The following is a 23150-nucleotide window of genomic DNA, read 5'->3' as shown; positions in this document are numbered from 1 at the left end:
AGTTAATCCTCAAATGGTAGAAAGAATATGAAAAGGTTTGTAAACTATAAAAACTACAATTTAAGTTGTTGTGATAATAATACATCTGCTTGCTCTTTGATGTTGTCCTTTGGCTTAATGTAGTTTAGACTTCATTTCTTCCTGTGGTAGGCTTATCTCAAAGGATCACACTTGTCTGATAACGGTTCAGATAAATGATGATGTTACATGAGTTATAGATTTGACATTCAGTTTAGCTGTTCGTTTCTTTTCCCTCTTAGGATGGAGTAAAAATCTCTATCAATTCATATCATTATTTTCTCTTAAAGGTATAAATCTGTTTACTTTCCTATAAATTATAGAAAAGTTCTGGCCTTTTAACATGACCAGACTTCCTTCCCTCTTTCCTACTGATCCTTGCCAACTTTGCTCTTTAAAGGTCTGTTTTTTTAAAAATGCTAATTAAATTTGGATTGTGAGAGGAATTTCAGTGTGTGTGTGTATGCACATGTATGTATGAAATTACCCCTTAGATTCTAAGTACTTTTCTTTTTGAAAAGCATTAATGATGATCAAACTAGAGAAGGAAAAAAAATGTATTTCTCCACCATGGAAAAAGTTTTTGTGGTAGTTCCTTTATTGTCAGTTTTCCCACAGTGATTCATTGTCATCTTCTCAAATAGAGGGAAAACACCTGTTTTGAATCCTTAATTTTAACTTAGGAATTTCAATTTTTTCTTTTTTTTTTCACTTGGATGTAGAATAGAATAGAATAGGTTGTACTTTTACACTAATTGCTGGGATTATGAGAATCCCAAAGAACAGAATTCTTGGCTCTTACACAGCTTCAAAGGTTTTTTTTTTTCCTTAACTCAGGTCAACGTTACTTGCCAGCCTGCAATCAGAAAATTTGGTAGGCCTTTGTGATAGAGGCTGTGAGAAACAAACTAGTGCAATCACCTCTTTGATCATATATTATTACTTTCTTTTTTACTTGCATTAGCATGCTGTTCTTAAGTATTGGTCAACATTGCTGAAGGTTTGATATAAAATTGTGATATACAAGTTCGTGAATAAGCAGTGATTTTTGATTTGCATATTATAGTAGCTTTTATGTTTATGAAACATAAGACTTTATTTTCTTAACTGGCAGTGAAAATATTTTGACCAAGATGCTGCATTTGTTAGGGGCTCTATTTACTTATATTGTAGCTGTACCTTTAAGACTTAATTTATTTCTTAATGAGTTTGTCAATCTAGAATTGAGGATGATAGAATTGAAGAACTCCATAAACCATTTGCATTTCACCTAACCTTCCCCTGTCTTCTTATGGAGTTATTCTCTTTTAAAAATGTTCTTTGAGAAGAGAGGTAATTCTAAATAAGAATACTAAGTCTTACTTAAATAGTGTTGAATACAGTTAAATGTTTGCAGCTGACTTTCTAAATTTGAGTTATATTATACACTTTTTCCACATTTATTATTCATTTATCTTGTCCTGAAAAATTGTTGAGGAGATTTCCAGATGTACATGTAATACAGAATGAGGGAAGAAGGCAGAATGAAGTAGGAGAAGGTATTTGTGTAAATATTAACTGCCATTTTAGGTTTCTTAGCCCATTTTCTTTTGAACAGTTTGGGAAAATTAGAAGTCTAGTCATGAGAACTGAGACCAGGATATTGTAGCAGAAATTATTTGTAATAATGCTGTTCTTACTGGGAAGCTCCAACTGTGCTTTAAGTTTGTTTCCAGTGTAAAATCCATCAAGGTAGAACTTTACATATTGATTACTAATTACATTTTGACAGAGAATTTGAAGCCATGTAATTATTTGAAGAAAAATTTGTATATTGTATGTAAGTAATCTTTTTCTTTGATGGTTTTTAATTTAAGAAAATCTGATAAAGTCGTTTATGGCTGATTAATGTAGCCTGCTTAAATAAGAAAAACGTGGATTGAGTTGACATTTCTGAACTACAGCATTCATGTGTGATTTAAAGTAAGTGATGTTAGATTAATATTAAAGTCTAATGTGAAATTGCCAAAGCTTAAATTAAAGATAGTTTTGAAGAGAGCTGGTGTCTTTTTTTTTTTTCTCCAAACATTCTTCTGGTTGTCCATGGTATAGTACATAAAATTAAATTCAAAGCAATCAATCCTTCATGCTCTCCCTAGATGCTTTGTTAAAAAAAAAAGTAATAAGACTATTTTCATAATTTTCCCTAGATAGTGGTTGGCTTTTTAATTTGGTTCGTAGTATTTTTATATATGCAATAAATTTGGTTTTGAGATAGTCAAAATCATTAATCTTTTGGGTTTTTTGCCTTTAGTTATATGTCTTAAATGAAAATCACCCATGTGTGTTAGGGGAAATCTAAAAACCATTGTTAATTTTCAGTTTGTTCAGATTTTTTCTTGTTGTGAGAACAGTGGTAATGACTTATAAGCACTTACATGTCAAACCCTTAGTGATATTTTATGAATTGTGATGTAATTTTATTCACTTCTCTGTTGGCTTTTATTTTTCAGTCCATTCTTTTTGGATTTTAAGTTTGTAAGGGTGTAAGGAATAGGGTGTGCTTCTGGGCCATCCTGTTACACTGCTTTATCTAATAATTTTTGTGTTAGGGTTATGTTACTTGCATTCTTAACAGCCTTTTAGTCTTTAGGGTTAATCCTTCCTGCATGGCTCTTTGCTTTATATGTCTATTTGTTTTTCCATTTGAACCTCTGAATCATTTTATTAAGTAAAAGAAAAAAGCATTAGTATTATAAGCAAAACTCCTTAAGATTAATAATATGATTAGAATGATAATGTTGTGTTTGGACTTCCGCATCTGGAAAGTTATTTCTTTTTATTTAGTCAGGTCTTCTTTTACATTTTGGAAGTTTCTACATTTTTTTAGTATATTATTTGTGGGAAAGTGGTTAATTTTTTAACCATGGTTGCAGTCTTTAACAGTTTTCTTAATTCTGTGTCATTCTTATATTTGTCCTTGTCAGGTTGCCTTTCCTGTTACCTTGTGCCTATATATCCCTTTCAAATCTGAGCTGATCAGTTAGTTTTAGTAGCTGTATTGTTTTCTTTGAGTGCTTTTGTCTATTGCTTTAGCATTCACTGATACCTTCTCCTCTATCTTTCTTATTTTATTTCAGATACTTCATTGAGTAGAAGCTGTGAATACCAGACTTGTGCTTCTAGATCTTAATGTGTCGAATCCTTTGAAAATGCATTTTGTTTTTGTCATTAACCTCATCTACATGTACATTCAAACAGCAGTCATTCTCTTGAGATGTACCTAGGTCACTTGTTAAATGATTTTAGCTTTGTATTCCTTATACTGAGTTGTTGCCATGGTAATACTGCTCTGAAATCTTCTGGAAGGAAAGGTAAGATTATATGTTGATTTCTTCCAGTCAAATGAAAGGTACATTGGTGGAACAGCGTATCTAAAGTGTATTCTGTTTTATTTTTAAAGATAAACTGTATGTAGAGACATCTTTTTTTCAGAAGTTCTGCACTAAGTTAATGAGAAACTGGGTGAGCTTATTGTAAACAAATTGAAAATTTGAAATTAAAGTGTATATAGACTCATATGGGAATGGGATATCTTCTAGATTTGATTAATGCACTGTTGCTTAATTTTTTAATGAGAATCTTTTTTCTTAATAGTTAAAATATCAATCACCTTCAATTAAGTTGCTGTGAATAATTCTTCTTGTCCATTTCTTTTCAGTTTTTTCATTCTCTTCCCTATTGAGTTCTTTATACTTGCTCTCTTTCGGCAGGGTTTTTTTTGTGTTTTTTTTTTTTTTGAAAGCGAGGACTCCCTGTGTAGCTTTTGTGATACCCCAGTTATGAAAAACAGTGGGATAAATGTTCACATGTTATAACTTCCCTTGTTTTGGCTGAGGTGGTGTGGATTAGTAAGACAAAACAGAACAACGGAACGGTGAATGTTGGCAAGTGTTCAGATATTTTTTTTGGTCCTCAGTCTGAATGTTGGCAAGTGTTCAGATTTTTTTTTTTGGTCTCAGTCACCTTGGCTCGGTTAAGTACCTGCTTATGAATTAAGTTTTTCAGTCTTAGAAATAAGGAGTTGAGAATAATGTGTGGGTAACTGATTAGTTTCCATCTCACAAAGATGTTGGATGGCTTGTTTCTTAGAGAGTCTAGGAAATGTCAGAACAGTATAAATGCAGGCTACCAGCCTCTACTTTGTTGTATGTAGTACAACATACAGCATGTATGTATGTATGTACCTTGTTCCTCTTTTAAAGAGGAAACTGCATTTGAATTTCTGTATGGTTTTTTCCTTGTAATACTAGTTAGTACCTGAATATATGTAAAACTTAAGTGTTGGTTTTTAAAAAAGATATATATATATACAAAATTGTGAAGTGTTTATGCAAGTAGGTTCAGTTGAAATTTCTTGCCATATAAAATGTGTAGGAGGGCTTCTTGAGGTTTGCTTTCAGATGTGCTGCTTTTTTCATTGATAGGGATGAGTTTTCATCATTATCGCTTGGACTTTTATTTTCGTTAAGGACAGGCGTGAAGTATAAGCCTTAGGCAAAGTAAATGTTTCATCTCTCACTTATTTCAGGGTAAAAACTAGTTGCAGGTGTGTGCAATCATCAGTTGTATAGAAAGGTGTTTTCATCCCACTTCTATGGCTTATCTCTTGTATCTGATGGATTTGCAGTGTTTGTTTTTGTGATGGAAAGTTCACTTGAGCTCAAGTACAGCAGGATCCTAGGCACGAAAGTTCCTGTCTGTTGTACCACAAAAAAAGCAGACTGCCTAGTTTTTTTTGCTCCATATCATGTGTGTTTGTGATTTAGTGGGGTACCAAAATCAGGTTTATACTGTTAGAATCTTAGTGTTGTGGTTCTCAACCTTAATTACTTGTGGGAATTACCTTGGAAATGTTAAAAAATGCTAATACCTGGGTCCCACCCTTCAAAGTTTCATTTGATTGGTTTGGGGTGTGGCCTGCACCTCAGTTCCCTCAGTGATGTGATTCTCTTGTGCAGGTAAGGTTGATAAGGTTGAAAGACTCTATTCTAGGGACTCATTCTGAATCTACTCAGTTCAGATGTATAATAGTTTTTGTCATTTTTTTAAGCTCCTCAGAATTCTTGTCATAGTTATAACACTAATATGAATATTTTAAATTATGTTTTTGAGTTTACCATGGTCACCTTAAAATTGGCATTCTTATTGCCCAAATTTTGAACATTGGTTGCCAGGTTTGATCAAAAGACCAAAAGGCTTAACAGTTAACTTTAATAGTGAATTGTTATTTCCTTCAAAATATGGGAAATAACAAGATCTGCCGAGAAATAACTGTTTTCATGGTCAGCCCCACAACTTATGTAATTCAGGGAGATGAATAAAATCCCAGTCAGTCCATTTCTTGCTGGCAGTATTTTTTCACAGGATTTTGTAAATACACTATGTGTATTCTAATCGTTTTTCCCTCAATCTCAAAATCTGAACAGAGATTTTTGAAGTTGTGTGTGCGAACATTACTAAAAAAGTTCATCATTCTAATAATTACTGCTTACTAAAGGTGTGTGTTAAAGAACTTCTTGTGTAGGTAACTTCTCATATTCAGATTCAGTAGGCTATACTAGAAAGTCCAATTAGATTTAAAGTTATATTTAAAGTTCTATTCAGAGTAATTGATGTCACTTGGGTAAAGGCTGTTGGCAGTCTTATTTCAGCATATTTGGCTATGAGAAAATTAAACTAAAATTCTCATATGATTTTGGAAAATGATGACTATTAAAAACACATCAAAAGGTAGAAAAGCTGCTCCCACCTTAATCAAAAGTTTGTGGCCCAAACATCTGTAATCTGCTGTAAAACTGTAAAGAAAATGATACTAAAGATAATTTTAGAAGTGTTTCCAGAGACAGTTACTGATAAGGTAATTCTTGGCAAAAATATGTCATAATTTGTATTTGGATGCCTGTTTTCAGGAATCTTTCCTACTCTGCACTCCCAAGATTTACCTTCCTATGAAATGTATAATACTATCAAACTATGTCTTCTTTCCCTTTGACCAAATTGCTTATAGCTATAAAGTTTTCTGTGGTGGGGGGGGAGCAGTGCGTGGGGGAGGTGGAATAGGTGAGTTGAGAGACAAAGTAATTTTTATCATTTCCCTCCCAACCATATACTTAGTTTATAGCCTGTGTACACACCACTTGGATTTATTGAAACAGTAATTTATTTTCACATTCATAATAAAGCCTTAGAGATAGGTCAAAGCCTTTTCACTGAACTTACTTCCCTCTGTTCTTCTGCAGAGGTAACCACTGTGTGGGGTTTATCTTTTCCAGAAATATTTTCATAAACCAAATATTTTCATAAATCTTAAGTAATAAAAGAGGTGAAATTTAGGCGAGAAATGTTTATGAGCAGAAACTTGATACCCCATTGGAGGTTATTAATTAGTGATGAAACCAATTCTGCATATAAACTTTTTTCATCTTTTTGTATATGAACGTTCAGTATTGACAGTTAAAGACTTTCCTGTTAAAAAATTGTAAAAGCTTGAGAACCTAAACTTTAAGGAGACACAAAGGATTAATTCTACTTTGTTAAAATCTACTAATGTGTGTCGAAATGTGATTATGGCTTGTTGACAAGGAACATTGGATGAACAGAATCCAGTGTTTATGAGACTAGCTTGTTGGCAGGCACAATTAACGGTGCCCACACCACTGAAACCAGCCAACTCTTTTATCTTTAGTAAATTCTCTGTCAAATAAGAGATCAGTCCCTTTAAATTTTAGATAATGAATAGAATTCATTTAGACTTTAATTTACAGTGCACAGTTAAAATAGGGTATTGTTGATTGGATTATCTTGGTTCTACATGCTATTCTGTTTGGTTCACATGAAAAGGACTGAAGTAATACTAAAGAGGGTAGAACAAAGATTGAACATCTTTTTAGAGTTCAAAATATGAGTAAATTATTTTAGAAATAATGGAAATATTTTGTATTATTTATAAGAGAACCAAGTGCTTTTGTGAGGGCTATATTTCTGGGCACTAACTTAGGTATTTATTTGTGGGAAATGGAAAAGGATCTGTGTATGGGCTGAAGGCAGCGATTTCCTACTTCAGGCTGAGGCAGTGATTAGCTCCCACCCTCTCCACACCCCTCCCATTCATCTCAGAAGAATGAGCTTTTCTCCATTTGATAAGGTAAGATTAGTGTCATACTCTATTTAAAACAGCAGCAAAATAACCTTTCTCTTATTCCCCTCTTCCTGCCCTCCCAATTGGTTTCCCTTCTAAACTTTATGTTGACTTGAAAACTAGGAGTCATCCTTGACTTTTTCCCTTTATATATAGTCAGTCATCAAACTTTGTGGCTTCTACTTCTTTGTCTTTTCCAGTCTTATATTTTAGCCTTACATTTTATAATAAGCAAGAGATGTTTGAGGTTTCTTCCAGTTTTAAAATACTATGGTGACCCTTAATATCTAAAATTAACTGTTGAAGTATAGTATTAAAGCCTTTTTGAAGAAATATTAATAATAACTCTGAATAAAAACTATAAATTTTAGATCAGATTCCTCTTAAAGTATCCTAAAATTTCAGAATAAAAACATTTAGAAATTTGTACTTAGTGTGAGTCTTAGTGTTAAAATTACATATGAATCATTGAATATTTATCAGTAGAGCTTAAATGTTTAATATTGAGCTTTACATCTAACTTTTTCTCAAGAAAAAAGTTCTTACTGAATAAGAAGAGTAAATTTAGATTCTTAATCAATCAGCATCCAGGTAGGTGGGACTAGATTTCCCAGCCACTGATGCTGAGAGAACCTGGTATGTTCAGTTCAGTTCAGTTGCTCAGTCGTGTCCAACTCTTTGCGACCCCGTGAACTTCAGCACGCCAGGCCTCCCTGTCCATCACCAACTCCCAGAGTTCACCCAAACCCATGTCCATTGAGTCGGTGATGCCATCCAACCATCTTATCTTCTGTCGTCCCCTTCTCCTCCTGCCCTCAATCTTTCCCAGCATCAGGGTCTTTTCAAATGAGTCAGCTCTCCGCATCAGGTGGCCAAAGTATTGACGTTTCAGCTTCAACATCACTCTCCTTTTGGATGGACTGGTTGGATCTCCTTGCGGTTCAAGGGACTCTCAAGAGTCTTCCCCAACACCACAGTTCAAAAGCATCAATTCTTCAGCGCTCACCTTTCTTTATAGTCCAACTCTCACATCCATGCATGACTACTGGAAAAACCATAACCTTGACTAGACAAATCTTTGTTGACAAAGTAATGTCTCTGCTTCTTAATATGCTGTCTAGGTTGGTCATAACTTTCCTTCCAAGGAGTAAGCGTCTTTTAATTTCATGGCTGCAATCACCATCTGCACTGATTTTGGAGTCCCAAAAAATAAAGTTTGACACTGTTTCCCCATCTATTTGCCATGAAGTGATAGGACCGGATGCCATGATCTTAGTTTTCTGAATGTTGAGCTTTAAGCCAACTTTTTCACTCTCCTCTTTCACTTTCATCAAGAGGCTCTTCAGTTCTTCACTTTCTGCCATAAGGGTGGTGTCATTTAAATATCTGAGGTTATTGATATTTCTCCCAGCAATCTTGATTCCAGCTTGTGCTTGCTTCCTCCAGCCCAGCGTTTCTCATGATATACTCTGCATATAGGTTAAATAAGCAGGGTGACAATATACAGCCTTGACATACTCCTTTTCCTATTTGGAACCAGTCTGTTGTTCCATGTCCAGTTCTAACTGTTGCTTCCTGAACTGCATACAGGTTTCTCAAGATGCAGGTCAGGTGGTCTGGTATTCCCATCTCTTTCAGAATTTTCCACAGTTTATCGTGATCCACACAGTCAAAGGCTTTGGCATAGTCAATAAAACAGAAATAAATGTTTTTCTGGAACTCTCTTGCTTTTTCAAAGATCCAGCAGATGTTGGCAATTTGATCTCTGGTTTCTCTGCCTTTTCTAAATCCAGCTTGAACATCTGGGAGTTCACGGTTCACATATTGCTGAAGCCTGGCTTGGAGAATTTTGAGCATTACTTTACTAGCGTGTGAGATGAATGCAATTGTGTGGTAGCATGAGCATTCTTTGGCATTGCCTTTCTTTGGGATTGGAATGAAAACTGACTTTTTCCAGTCCTCTGGCCACTGCAGAGTTTTCCAAATTTGTTGACATATTGAGTGCAGCATTTTCACAGCATCATCTTTTAGGATTTGAAATAGCTCAACTGGAATTCCATCACCTCCACTAGCTTTGCTTGTAATGATGATTCCTAAGGCCCGCTTGATTTCACATTCCAGGATGTCTGGCTCTAGGTGAGTATGAGTGATCACACCATCGGTATGTACCCAGTGATAACAATTTTTAATTCAGACTTTTTATTTCTGAACACTTCTTACAAAAGATTTCAAAAATTACTTTGAAAAATTTAATGTTTGTCATTTCTTTTGGGGGGATCCTAAATTATGAAAAGAGACTCTCTAAGTTGGCCTTAATGCAAATATTAGAAAATTAAAAAAAAAATTTTAGTGGAAGGAGATGTCTGGGAGAGATTATAGGAAGCATAAACAAAATTTTGAGGTTAGGTAGCTTCTGAGGTTTTGACTTTTGAGGTAGAGGGTAAAGTTGAGTATATAAACCAAAATGGTGCAAACTTGCCAGAATGACATTACTTTGACCTAGTGATTTAAAAAGTGAAACATTGTTAAAAATTGATTTTTTTTTTTTTTTTAATGTGGGAAGCATACTTGCTTGAACACTCTTGTGAGTCTTTTCCTCCAACATAGCTATCAGGAACCATGCAAAATAATATTTTTAATTCCCCAGGCTTTTTTCATAAATTCATTAATTCAAGTAGTCATGAGGCAACTCCTGTCTGTATTCTGGACATTCTGGATATTTTGCTGTCTTCGCCCTGCTTTCAATATAAGTTTAGTTTCACAATGAAGATTTTTTTCTTTTAGCCTATTACTAGTGTTTGAATTGATATTTATACTTTCTACAAAGCCAGCACCTGTTCTTACAGTCGTCTAAATTTTCTTAGGGGTTAATAATTTGTCTCCCTTTGAGCCCCAGCTGCAAGCACCCAGGGGTCTGACTGACTTTCTGAAAGGAGTAGGTATTGGAAGTTCTCTTGAAAGGGGATGGGATTTGATCAATAGTTCTAAGAATGGATAAGAATTTGCCAGGGAAAATTCAGGCACAGAGAATGACATGATCAAAGGCACCTAAGGTATATTCAACATTTGAGATGTGATGTGGCATGTTAAGAATGTACAATTTTGTTAGGAAATAGTGGGATACAAGCGGGAAGTTAAAGGAAACGATCATGAAATATCACAAATTCCAGGTCATTTAATAATACTACCTATCGTTTATTGGACATTTAAATGTGTCCAAGTTTGTTAGGCCCTTTGTGAAATAGTCTCATTTAATTCTTACAAACAGTCCTGTGTTGCCTTTTAACTAGGTTGAAAAGGCTCAAACACCTAATAAGTTAGATTTGAATCCACATCTCTCAAAATATGCTGCCATGTTAGTCCTCTCTAGGTAAAGTTGCCTTGCAGTGACCTGTAGATTTTATACAAGAACTTTGCAACATCTTGAACTAGGTGACATATTGGCCTGAGGGAAGAACCATGATTATTAAGATGCCTAGCTTCGGAAGAACTTCAAATATACACGACTACACTGCTTCACATATACACTGCTACAGGAACATGAACATGAACTGATGGCCCACAGGAGGAGACTGTTTGGATAACAAAATACCCTCTTGGTAGCCAAGGCTCTTCGAAAAACAAAAAAACAAACAAGAAAGTCTGAGACAAATGGTCAGACTGGTATGTTCAGGGATACCCTCATTTGTCTATACACAAATATTTGACAGTTTAGGTCTGGGCTGAAAAAGATCAGGTTTTAATAATGTGTCTAATAACTACCTCTTAGCTCCGTGAATATAGAGCTGACTTATATGTATTTGTTTTGTTTTCTAACCCAGAGGTAGCATTGTTTGCATATTAAAGGGATGTCAAACTATTTTTGTTATTGTTGTTGTAGTAGGTGAATATCCTCCATTGAATCACAGCAGTTTTAGTAACTGGTAGCATGTGAGTTAAAGAATTTTACAGGTGAAGGGATCTTAGTAATTGTCCAGGGGAGTCTTCTTAAACAGGTCAGGCAAACGAAGCATGGAAACAAGATGATGTGACTGAAGTTACTTATTCATTTAATGCTGTTAGAACTAGAATTACAACTCTTTTTTATCAAATTGTACTACCTCCAGTGTTTATAAGAGGGTCACCCTAATGATAGAAGTCTCTTACTGTTCATGAGGATGGACTCCTAAAGCAATGGTTTTACCAGGGTGAGATGTAGGTTGCTATATCCGACTCTTCTGGGCATGTTTCACAAAGTGCATATGTTGACTGCTCTTCGAAAACCACTTGGCTAGAGAGTCCATCATATCAAGAGCATCTTTAATCATTGAGCATATCTCTGTGGCTAGAAAAATGGAAACTATTACTGTGTTTTGGAAGTAGGTATCTAGAAACCAGGTAGCTTAATAATCTAATGGTAGCTTTGTAGACAGATGCCGTAAAATTATCCTTTCCATTGCTCACAAAAGACATTTGATTGGATTATCATATATATTCTGAAAACCTAAGTAAGAAAATTAGACTTGTGAGACCTTTGACTGTTTCACATGATTTCTTTTATGGATATACAGATTCTGAGATTTCATTGTAAACCAACAAATTAGCCTGCCGGAGTTTTATGGAAGCTGGTAAGAAGACGTGAGTATCAGCGTTTTTGCATGAGTTTGCTGAGCTCCACCTGCCATAGATGACATGAAGCGGGCTGGATGACATGTGCACATGAAGTGGGGTGCATTATTGGAGAGGACCCCTTAACTTAGGGAGCACAAATTTTGCTTTAGAGAAACGTACTCTTATCTTCCAAGGCTATTAAAAAAAATAATAAAGTTTCAGAAGTGTGACCTCTGTTCACTTTTTTGTTGTTGTTGTTGACTTTCTTTTGATTTGAAGAGATACTTTTGTTGTTTGCATGTTACATACCCTTGTAACTATAATAACCATAAAGTTAACTCTGTTAGTTTTGATGAAGGGTGTTCTGGTTAATTGGATTTTCTTTTAAAATATTCACATTCCTTTATTCCAAAAGAGCACACCTGATTCTGTTCTCTCTCCCCTCTCTCTCTATCTTGAAACAGTTTCCCTCTGTGTTGTTTTGTTTTATTTCAGCAAATACTTGTGTGCCTGTCGTGGACCAGATACTTGTATGCTAGCAGGGTATATACAATAGAAGATTGCATGTTCTCTATTCAGAACTGTTACATGCCATCTATTTCTGTTTTTATTTAATCCTCACACCAGTCCTGCACTAGCTGAGGAAAGGAAATATATAGGCTAAAGGTTCAGAATGGTTTTCCTGGGAGAGTGAAAAATATTCAAGGAGTTGGAAAAGACAGGTAATAGGCAAAAGAGTATTTCAAGAAGAGTAATACATGTGAAGGTCCAGGAGAGTGAGAGAGAAGGTAGAATTGTGAGTACTTCATGATATTGATACTTTTTTTTAAAGAGTTTCAAATTCAAACCTGTTGAGGTCTTTGCAAATTGTATTCTGTTAGGGAGTGAAGTTCTGCTTTTATGGATCTCAGTGGGTTGTGCTTGTTGTATGTGAAACCTTTCATGCAGACTCTTAAAATCTCTTTTTTGGGAGGAGAGGATGGGGGAGGGGGAGAGATTTCACTATATATCTTTTAGTGTTAGAATGCTGCAGTATTAAAGGTATCAGTTTTTGGATAAGATTGCTTATGAGTTTGCTGTTTAAAGGATAGTTTTCATTCCTGTATAGTTGTATATCAGTTGCAGAATTTTCAAAATAGCTTTATTCAATCAGACCTCTATATTTGCCTGTTGACCAGAATTGTGGTTTGTTTTTCATTTGAAAGGCTTATCACTTGCTCCAGATACAATATGGTTCATATTAAGTTATCCATGACAGTAGAGATTAAATAAAGTTTCCCTATGCCATTTATTTTTAATCAGGCTAGTGAAGAGTCTGTTGGATTACAGACCATGGGTTGCAGAGTCGGACACGACTTAGTGACTAAGCAGCAGTAAAGGTGTTGCTAACTTTTTAAAAGCTTCTAGCTGTTTGAGGTTTTCAGTAGCTATTGGTTTCTTCCAACTAATGCTTTTAATGTAGTATTAAAATTTTTAGCATATTAAAAAGTGATTCAGTTAACAGTTTAGCTGACCCTAGTTTTTCTAAGTGTATTTTGTTAAAGAGAACTCTGCTCTTATTACAGGGTTAATTTCATCATAAAACCTTTCTTAGAAAGGTGTACTCTCAATTAGAGGGTCATTGTGAGGATTAAATGAAGATCTGTATAAATTACTTTATGTAATATATAAAGTTCCCAAATGATAGTTACTATTACTCTTGCCATGTTACTGTTTTTTAAAAGTTTGCATTGCATGTGTTTGGATTTAAGTGGCGAATGTGATAAAAAGTTGAGAGATTGGGCTTCCCAGGTGGCACTAGTGGTAAAGAACCTGTCTGCCAGCGCAGGAGACATGAGAGACGTGAGTTACAACCCGGAGTCAGGAAGATCCCCTGGCAGAGGGCATGGCAACCCACTCCAGTATCCTTGCCTGGAGAATCCCCGTGGACAGAGGATCCTCGCGGGCTTCAGTCCATGGGGTCGCAAAGAGTTGGACATGACTGAAGCGACTTTGCAGGCACGCATAGTCTAATACAGTACATTAGCCACATATGGAAATTTAAATTTAATGTAAAATTGTTTTTTGCTCCTACTAACCACATTTCAAGTGCTTGATAGCTGCCTGTGGCTAGTAGCCAATATTGGTGGTGTAGAACCTTTTCATTGTTGCAGAGAGGTGTACTGAACGGTGCTCTTCTAATAGTGATTTTCAGTATTTTTTTTTTCTGCCAGTTACTTGAACCCTTTATTCCTGAGATTTTAAACAGAATCCCATATAAAAGGTAGTGAGATGCAGAGATGCCCTTCAGGAGATTTAAGAATCACTCCACTACTTCACTTTACCTCTCCTTGGCCCTCACAACACAGGTTACATAGTTGGAAAGTGGTTATTTACTTTTTTAAAAAATCCAACTAATATGTCAAGAATTATAGAAGTAGAATAATCTGTAAGTAGAATATGCACTACAGAAATAATTGATTCAGAGAAGATGCTGAAACCACTGGATGAAAGATTGTGAGGTCAGGATATGGAGAAATTACTGGTTACCCAACCAAACAATCAAACACTGTAGCGTGAACTGATATTATATGCATCTTGATGTGATGCACCAAGAAGAATAAAACTTCACTCAGGTGAAATTTCTGCCAGTTGTTTAAAAATGATAATTTAATGAAGAAAAAAAACCAGGGGAATCCAAGTAGGGGATCTTCTACAGAACAATTGGCCTATACTCGTGAAAAAATATTGGTAACATGAAAGATTAAATAAATGGGGCAATTAAAGGAGACTAATGAGACATGACAGTTTAACTGTGTTGTGTGCTGAGCCCATTTTAGATTGGATTGGAAGATAAAACATAAAGGACAAATTTGGACTGATTGGACCAATTTGAGAATGGATGGTAATAATAGATTTTAATATTATTATGACTGTGGAAGAAAATGCTCTTAGAGAAGTACATATTGACATATTTAGGGGTGAAATGTCATGAAATATGCAACTAACTTGAAAATGGTTCAGCCAAAAAGAAAAATAGTGTGTATGTATAAAAAGAGAAGGCAAATGTGGTAGAATGTTAACAGTTGGTCAGTGTGGAATACTCAACCTTTTTGTAATGTTTAGAGAGTTTTTTCACTGCCACCCCCAACCCATGAACTGATTTTGCCCTTTTGGGGTCATATTTTCCCCACTGATACTGAATGATCTCAATAAAGGCTGTAAGGGTGCTCATCATTATATTTTCTTACAACCTTTTTTTTCTAGGTGTGAATTTTTTAAAAATATAAAGTTGGAGTAAAAAAGGTTGCTTCTTATTTTGTCTGTTTAGCAGACAATTCCAGGAAATTCCCCTCTGTCTTTTCTGCTTTGTGATAGCAATGGAATGGATTTGTGAAGTTTCAGTAGTCCTTTCAATGGAAAGTGGTGTTGAACTGAACCTCAGATGAGGAGTTGTAAGTTGATTTAGCCAGTGAGTAGGAAGAGGCATTTCAAGCAAAGAAGCATTATACGTAAAAGTATTTTAGTTTATGTATTACATATATGTTTATATGTAGTTTGTATGTTTTGGTGTTGTTTCACCAGAATTTATTCACAGTAGATTATTCAGATTTGTTCTTTTTCTTTTAGGGCAAATTGCAGTGCATGTAAGAATTGTTTGTACGTCAGTTCTCTTAATAGCACTTTCCAGTGACTCAGATGCTCGGAGTCTCAACAGGTAGGCAGCTGCAGGTAGAATCAATTAGGGATTGCCTGTTTCAGCCTTTTTAACGTTTTGTTGACCACCTAGATTCAGATATGTTATGCTTTGTAGCAAATAATATTTGGGTAAGGTTCTGAATTGGGATTTTAAGATAAAAATACATTTATTTCAAAATAATGTATCCATGAATACTTGGGTCAATAGGCTTGCTAAACTGGTTATTTATACATTGTTAAACTAATTATAAATATCTTATACACTTTAAACAGTATGTATTTAATCCCCCTTCTCTAAGAAATTGACGATAATTTCACTAGTAGGATTGGCTGTGTCAAAGACCTAGTTTGTTTTATTCTGCTGCTTCTTATGTATGTTGAAAGGCATTTTCAGGCTTCCCCTGTGGATATCTTACTGGAAAATAAAGTAGATGAAAAAGGAATACAGTTTTAGGGTCAGGGTACAATATAAATTAGAAAGTCAAGACTATAGTAACAGAACACATGTTAGAATTCTTGAACATTTCTAAAGCTGAGCTGGAATTTTTTTTTTTTTTTTTTTTAGTTATAATTTACTTATAGTAAAATGTGTAAATCTTAAGTGTACAGCTTGAGGATTTGGGGCTGGGAATTTGATTCTGAAAATTTCCTTCTATCTGAAGCCAAAAATAAAAAGCACTGGTTCCTTGGAGAGGGCAGAATTTTTCCTTGTGCGTATTTCTGAAAGAAACTTCTTGAATGGAATCTCATAAAGGGAGTATTGAGTGATGTGGGTTTCACAAAGCTCTTTTCTTACATCATCCTTAGTGAAAGCTAATGTCATGATTCTTAGGTGTAATTTTTTTATTGGGGGTGAAGGTTTGGGATCTAAATAAGTAATCCTTATTCAAAAATAAAACTTAGAACATATCAAGAAATGATTGATACCTCTCTCTCTCTCTCTCTGTATGTTTGTATACATACATGGACACACATTCTCTTATATATGTATGTATAAAGGTTTGTGTAATATTTATTATATATACATATATATATATAATTTCACTAAATCTCTTTGATAAGAATTGGGCAAGGAAAGAGCTTGAGTACAATTATTTTGGGTAAACTAGGAGTGAATTTATTGCTTTAAGAAATAAATACATAAGAAGATAATTTCCTTTTCTGGAAATTCAAAATTTTAAAATTTCCCTTTTGAATCCAAAGTCATCCCACATTCAGAGGAAAGTAGGCCATTAGAGAATCTGCAGGTAAAGCCAGGATTGTTCTGAGGGAACAGTTCTTTGTCTGATTTAGTGTCCTCAAAGTTCTTTAAAACATAGATGGCCTAGATACTTCTGGCTGGAAGATAGTTTCAAACAAATATTCCCAGTTGGTCATCATGGCTAGAAAAATGTCAGTAATGCTCCCATAAAAATCTGGTGTTGAACTGTGTGGTCCTACTGAAAGAGAATTGGTGGTAAAAGGAAATTTTTTTGCTTCAGATTATCGTCTTGTGATGCCTTTACTTCCAGTCAGTTTCTATGATTCTACTTTATGTTCTGCTGTCTTGAGTTATGATTTGGGGGAAAAAAGAAAAACAACTATCCTTTAGGTGTAAAGGATTGGTGTCTTTACAGAGTGCCACAAAGATTTTCCTACCAGGAAAAATACCATGGTTTTTCTTGTGGTATTTTAGTGGAAAATTCTTAAAGAGATGGGAATACCAGACCACCTTACATGCCTCCTGAGAAATCTGTATTCAGGTCAAGAAGCAACAGAACTGGACATGGAACAATAGACTGATTCCAAACTGGGAAAGGAGTACGTCAAGGTTGTATATTATCACCCTGCTTATTTAACTTATATGCAGAGTACATCATGAGAAATGCCAGGCTGGATGAAGCACAAGCTGGAATCAAGATTGCTGGGAGAAATATCAATAACCTCAGATATGCAGAGGACACCACCCTTATGGCAGAGAGTGAAGAACTAAAGAGACTCTTGATGAAAGTGAAAGAGGAGAGTGAAAAAGTTGGCTTAAAGCTCAACATTCAGAAAACTAAGATCATGGCATCCAGTCCTGTCACTTCATGGCGAATAGATGGGGAAACAGTGGCTGACTTTATTTTGGGGGGTTCTAAAGTCACTGCAGATGGTGATTGCAGCCATGAAATTAAAAGATGCTTACTCCTTGGAAGAAAAGCTGTGACCAACCTAGGCAGCATATTGAAGAGACGTTACTTTCTCAACAAAGATCCGTCTAGTCAAGGCTGTGGTTTTTCTAGTGGTCATGTATGCATGTGAGAGTTGGACTGTAAAGAAAGCTGAGCGCCAAAGAATCGATGCTTTTGAACTGTGGTGTTGGAGAAGACTCTTGAGAATCCCTTGGACTGCAAGAAGATCCAACCAGTCCATCCTAAAGGAGATCGGTCCTGGGTGTTCATTGGAAGGACTGATGCTGAATCTGAAACTCCAGTACTTTGGCCACCTGATGCAAAGAGCTGACTCATTGGAAAAGACCCTGATGCTGGGAGGGATCCGGGGGCAGGAGAAGAAGGGGGCGACAGAGGATGAGATGGTTAGATGGTATCACCGACTCATGGACATGGGTTTCGGTGAACTCTGGGAGTTGGTGATGGACAGGGAGGCCTGGCGTGCTGCGACTCACAGAGTCGGACATGATTGAGCAACTGAACTGAACTGATGGAGTGATTTTAAGGTAATTGAGATTGACTTAATATAGTTATAACACATACAGTTTGTACTCAGGTGATTGATGTTAAGATCACCTGGATACAGTGATCAGTTAGGCATTTGTGATTACAAGTGAATTAGAAGTGAAAATCTGTGGTAATTCATTTCTTCTCTTCCAAGGTTGTGATTCTTCTCTATTCCTCAAACTGTAGAAAAATGAGGTGGTATAGAAAAAGGGGGTTTTGTTGTGTTTATTTTTGAACAAACTAAAGAGTAGGGTCTCAGTTTTTACCTTAAAGAAATTTCTGAGAAATTCTGAATACCTTTCTATATTCTTTTCTGTCAGAAAATGAGAAAAATTGTGTTTACTAAATCCTAAGGCAAAGTATCTTTTAAAATACTCTTCGCTTTTCCGGTAAGCGGCCTGAGCTGACCCCTAAACGTGGTGTGCTATTCACTCGACCCAGAAAACCCCACAAAATCATGCAAATCAAGAGGTTCAAATCTTCGTGTTCACTTTAAGAACACTTGTGAAACTGCCCAGGCCATAAACGGTATGCATATCCGAAAAGCCACCAAGTATCTGAAGGATGTCACTTTAAAGAAGCAATGTGCCATTATGTCGTTACAATGTGGAGTTGGTAGGTGTGCACAGGCCAAACAGTGGGGCTGGACGCAGGGTCGGTGGCCCAAAAAGAGTGCTGAATTTTTACTGCACGTGCTCAGAAATGCAGAGAGTAATCCTGAACTTAAGGGCTTAGATGTAGATTCTCTGGTCATTGAGCACATCCAAGTGAACAAAGCCCCCAAGATGCGGCACAGGACTTAAAGAGCTCACAGTCAGCCCCTACATGAGCTCTCCCTGCCACATTGAGATGATCCTTACTGAAAAAGAACAGATGCTTCCTAAACCAGAAGAGGAGGTTGCACAGAAGAAAAAGATGTCCCAGAAGAAACTGAAGAAACAAGAAACTTATGGCCCGGGAATAAATGCCGCAGAAAATAAATGCAAATAAAATAAAATATTCTTCGATAAATTTGTATTTTTTTTTTTAGTAATGAAAAAGTAACCATTGATTCAGTGCCAGCCTGAGTGTATGTATTGGTATATATATAAAAGGTATATATTGAGTTCAGTTTACTCATTTTTTATTGAAATATAAATGACATACAATATCATGTTAGTTTCAGTGTACGTTAGTGATTTGATATTTATATACATTTTCAAAATGGTGACTCTGGTAAATCTAGTTACCATTTGTCATCATACAAAGTTACTACAGTATTATTGACTGTATTCCTTACGGTGTACTCCATATTTCCATGATTTATTTGTTTATAACTGAAAGTTTATACTACTAATTCCCTTTACCTATTTTACCCCTTCCCCAACTCCCTATCCTGTAGTAAATAGCAGTTTACTTTCTGTACCTGTAAGTCTGTTTCAGTTTGATTTTGTTATTTATGTCCCTTTCAATTTCTTATGATTTTCCAAGTACAGCTCTTTCACCTCCTTGGTTAAATTTATTTCTCGGTATTTTCTTCTTTTTGATGCAGTTGTATATATGATTTTCTTTTTAATTTCTCTTTGTGGTGTCTTGTTGTTAGTGTCTAGAAATGCAACGGGCTTCTGTATATTAACTTTGTATCCTGCAACTTCGCTGAATTCATTTATTAGTTCTAATAGTTGTTTTGTTGGAGTTCTTAGTGTTTTCTATATATATCATGTCATCTACAAAATATAAACAGTTTTACTTCTTCATTTCCAATTTTCCTGCTTAATTGCTGTGGCTGAGACTTCCAGATTTATGTTGCATAAAAGTGTCAGGAGTGGCCCTTCTTGTTCTCAGTCTTAGAGGAAATGCTTTCAGCATTTCACCATTGAGTGTACGATTAGCTGTGAATTTGTCATATATGGCTTTAATATGTTGAGGTTACTTTGTTGAGAATTTTTATCATGAATGGATGGTGAATTTTGTCAAAAGCTTTTTTGTACCTGTTGAGATGATAATATGAATTTTATTATTTACCTTGTTAATGTGGTATATTACATTGAATGATTTGAGGATGTTGAGCCATCCTCACATCCCTGAAACAAATCCCGCCTTTTCATGGTATATGATTCTTTTACTATATTGTTGAATTTGGTTTGCTAATATCGAGAGTTTTTGCTTCTATGTTTATCAGTGATATTGGCCTGTAATTTCCCTTTGTCATGGTGTCTTTGTCTGGTTTTGACATAGGGTTATGCTGACCTTTGAAAATGAGGTTGGAAGCATTCCTTCCTCTTCTATTCTTTGGGAATAATTTAAGAAGGATACATATTAACTCTTCTTTAGTGTTTGGTAGAGTTCACCTGTGAACTGTCTGGTCCTGAACTTTTTTGTTCAGAGTTTTTAAATTACTCATTCAGTTTCATTGCTGATAATTGGTTTATTCAGGTTTTGTATATAGATTTTCAGTGATTCAGTCTTGGAAGATTGTCTGTTTCCTTACATTTATCCATTTCTCTTAGGTTGTCCAATTCATTGGGATGTGACTGTGACTAGCAGTCTCTTCCGAGTCTTTGTATTTCTGTGGTATCAGTTGTAACTTCTCTTTCATTTCTGGTTTTATTTGGACCCTTTGTTTTCTCACCAGGGGCGCTGGGGAGTGCTGCGTCCAACACTGGAGCTCTGCAGTTTCAGTGACGTGGCGAAATAGTGCCACACACTACAGGGAGCATTTCCATGCCACCCCCCACCCCGCCAGCTGAAGTTTTTAGATTTGAAAAACTCCTCTCCTTCTCATATGGTCTTGGCACATTTTAAAACTGCTGTTTCACTGCGTTTCAGGGCATGAGAGCCTTTTAAGGGGAGATTCTCAGCTTCCTATAGCACTTTGGGACCCTTGGATATTAGCATCTTGTTTTCTAAGCCAGGCATTTTATGGCATCTTTGTCTGGTTTTGGAATTAGGGTGATGGTGGCCTCATAGAATGTGTTTGGAAGTTTACCTTCTTCTGCAATTTTAAGCCAGGCATTTTAAAAGTTTGTCCGGTATAGATCCCAGCGACTGGGGTGCCTGACGTGGTGTGCCAACTCTTCACCCCTCCGGGGGAAGTGCCCACCTAATGAGATCCCCTATTGCTGTGTGTAGCTGCAGATGAGAGGGTTTTGGCAAGCGTGTTTCTCTGCTGCTCTTACCCATTTTGATGTGGTCCTCTCTCCTTTCTTGTAGCATAGGTGTTCAGCTAGTTCTCAATTTCTTTTCATAGAATATCAATCCACGTGTATGTGCTCAGTCACTTCAGTCCTGTCTGACTCTTTGAGACCCTGTGGGCTGTAGCCTGCCAGGCTCCTCTGTCCATGGGGATTCTGCAGGTAAGAATACTGGAGTGAGTTGTCATGCCCTCCTCCAGCGGATTTTTCAGACCCAGGGATCAAACCCACGTCTCTTATTTCTCCTGCTTTGGCAGGCGGGCTTTTTACCACTAGTGCCACCTGGTTATGTCTGTGGGAGGAAGTAAGGCTCTTACTACGTCACCATCTTGAACCCCCAGTCTTGCTTTTACTGTTACATGGTTAGTAGCAGAGATATGGACAGTGATATCTTAATATATAAAGGAGGAGAAACTCTACCGTGTGCTTAAAGCTGCTTTTTTTAGTAGTCATGATGGATTTATACTGTTACATTCACAGTACAACCCCTTTGGAATGCCATATATTTGTAGTATTAATGATAGTGTTTGTAAAGTACTAAATGAACTAAATAGCTAAGGTTCCGTGAGTCTGGGTCATATTTTAATAGATTCCCTTAATCTCAGTCTCATTGCAAAGAGAATTGTATGCATTCTTCAGTGATATAGTAAGATAATGTAAATGGCTAAGGAAATCTGGGTAACTGGAGCATAAAGAATATAAGTAGTTATAAGGATGAAATGAATATTCAAAAATGTATGCTATGACATGCAGCCTTAAAAGACTCAGAAAAAAAGACTTAAAATCCTCGAGTTTCCAAATGGCCAATGAAAAGAGGGATTAGTGTTTAAAAGAGAAGTGGTGGGGGTTTTTTTTGCCAAAAAATACTTAACGGTCTTAAATAGTTGAGATAAGTGCCTAAATTAGAACAGCTACTTGTTCTGTAGAAGAGGATTATGAAATCACGCATTGCTAAAGGTCGTAAGTTTTGTAGTTTGTTTTTTTAAAATTGGAGTATAGTTGTTTTATATTGGTAGTTTCTGCTCTACAGCAAAGTGAATAAATCATACCTGTGCATATTTCCAGGCTTCCCTTCAGCTGGTAAAGCATCTGCCTGCAATGCAGGAGACCCTGGTTTGATTCCTGGGTCAGGAAGATTCCTTGGAAAAGGGATACGCTACCCACTCCAGTGTTCTTGGGCTTCCCTGGTGGCTCAGGAGGTAAAGAATCCGCCTGCAATGCAGGAGACCTGGGTTTTATCCCTGGGTTGGGAAGATCCCCTGGAGGAGGGTATGGCCACCCACTCCAATGTTCTTACCTTGAGAATCCCCAACGACAGAGGATCCTGGCGGGCTGCAGTCTGTGGGTTGCAGAGTCGAACGACACCGAGTAACTAAGCATAGCACAGCATATGTATATCCAGTCTTCCCAGCTGGCGCTAGTGGTAAAGAATCTACCTGCTAATGCAGGAGACAAGAGATACTGGTTTGAGCCCTGAGAGGGCATGGTAACTTACTCCAATATTCTTTGCCTGGAGAGTCTTACGGACAGAGAAGCCTGATGGGCTACCGTCCATAGGGTTGCAGAGTGAGACATGAAGCTACTGAGCACACGCATACATATATCTCCTCTTTTTTGGATTTCCTTCCCATTTAGGTCACCACAGCGCTTTGAAGAGTTCTCTGTGCTCTACAGTAAGTTCTCATTGGCTATTTATCTGATACACAATGTTGTATATATGTCAATCAGATCTCCCAGTTCATGCCACCGTGCCCTTCCACTTGGTATCCATAAGTTTGTTCCCTATGTCTGCTTTGCAAATAAGATCATCTA

The 23150-nt window shown here is 36.3% G+C and overlaps 1 protein-coding gene and 1 long non-coding RNA gene across 6 annotated transcripts in view; both read left to right on the top strand.

Annotated features, from left to right (window-relative positions):
* HS2ST1 (heparan sulfate 2-O-sulfotransferase 1) overlaps positions 1-23150 on the top strand; it is a 170580-nt gene that overhangs the window by 16747 nt on the left and 130683 nt on the right. The gene's annotated exons all lie outside the window — the stretch shown is intronic.
* On the top strand, positions 461-22534 carry LOC122677667. Its single transcript, XR_006335884.1, has 3 exons — positions 461-471; positions 1554-1556; positions 18607-22534. It is a non-coding gene; the product is annotated as an uncharacterized LOC122677667 (long non-coding RNA).

Source organism: Cervus elaphus, chromosome 20, assembly GCF_910594005.1.
Source record: "Cervus elaphus chromosome 20, mCerEla1.1, whole genome shotgun sequence".
In the NCBI taxonomy this organism is placed as follows: Eukaryota; Metazoa; Chordata; class Mammalia; order Artiodactyla; family Cervidae; genus Cervus; species Cervus elaphus.
The sequence above is the reverse complement of the archived record's forward strand: the minus strand, read 5'-3'. Positions and strand labels throughout refer to the sequence as shown.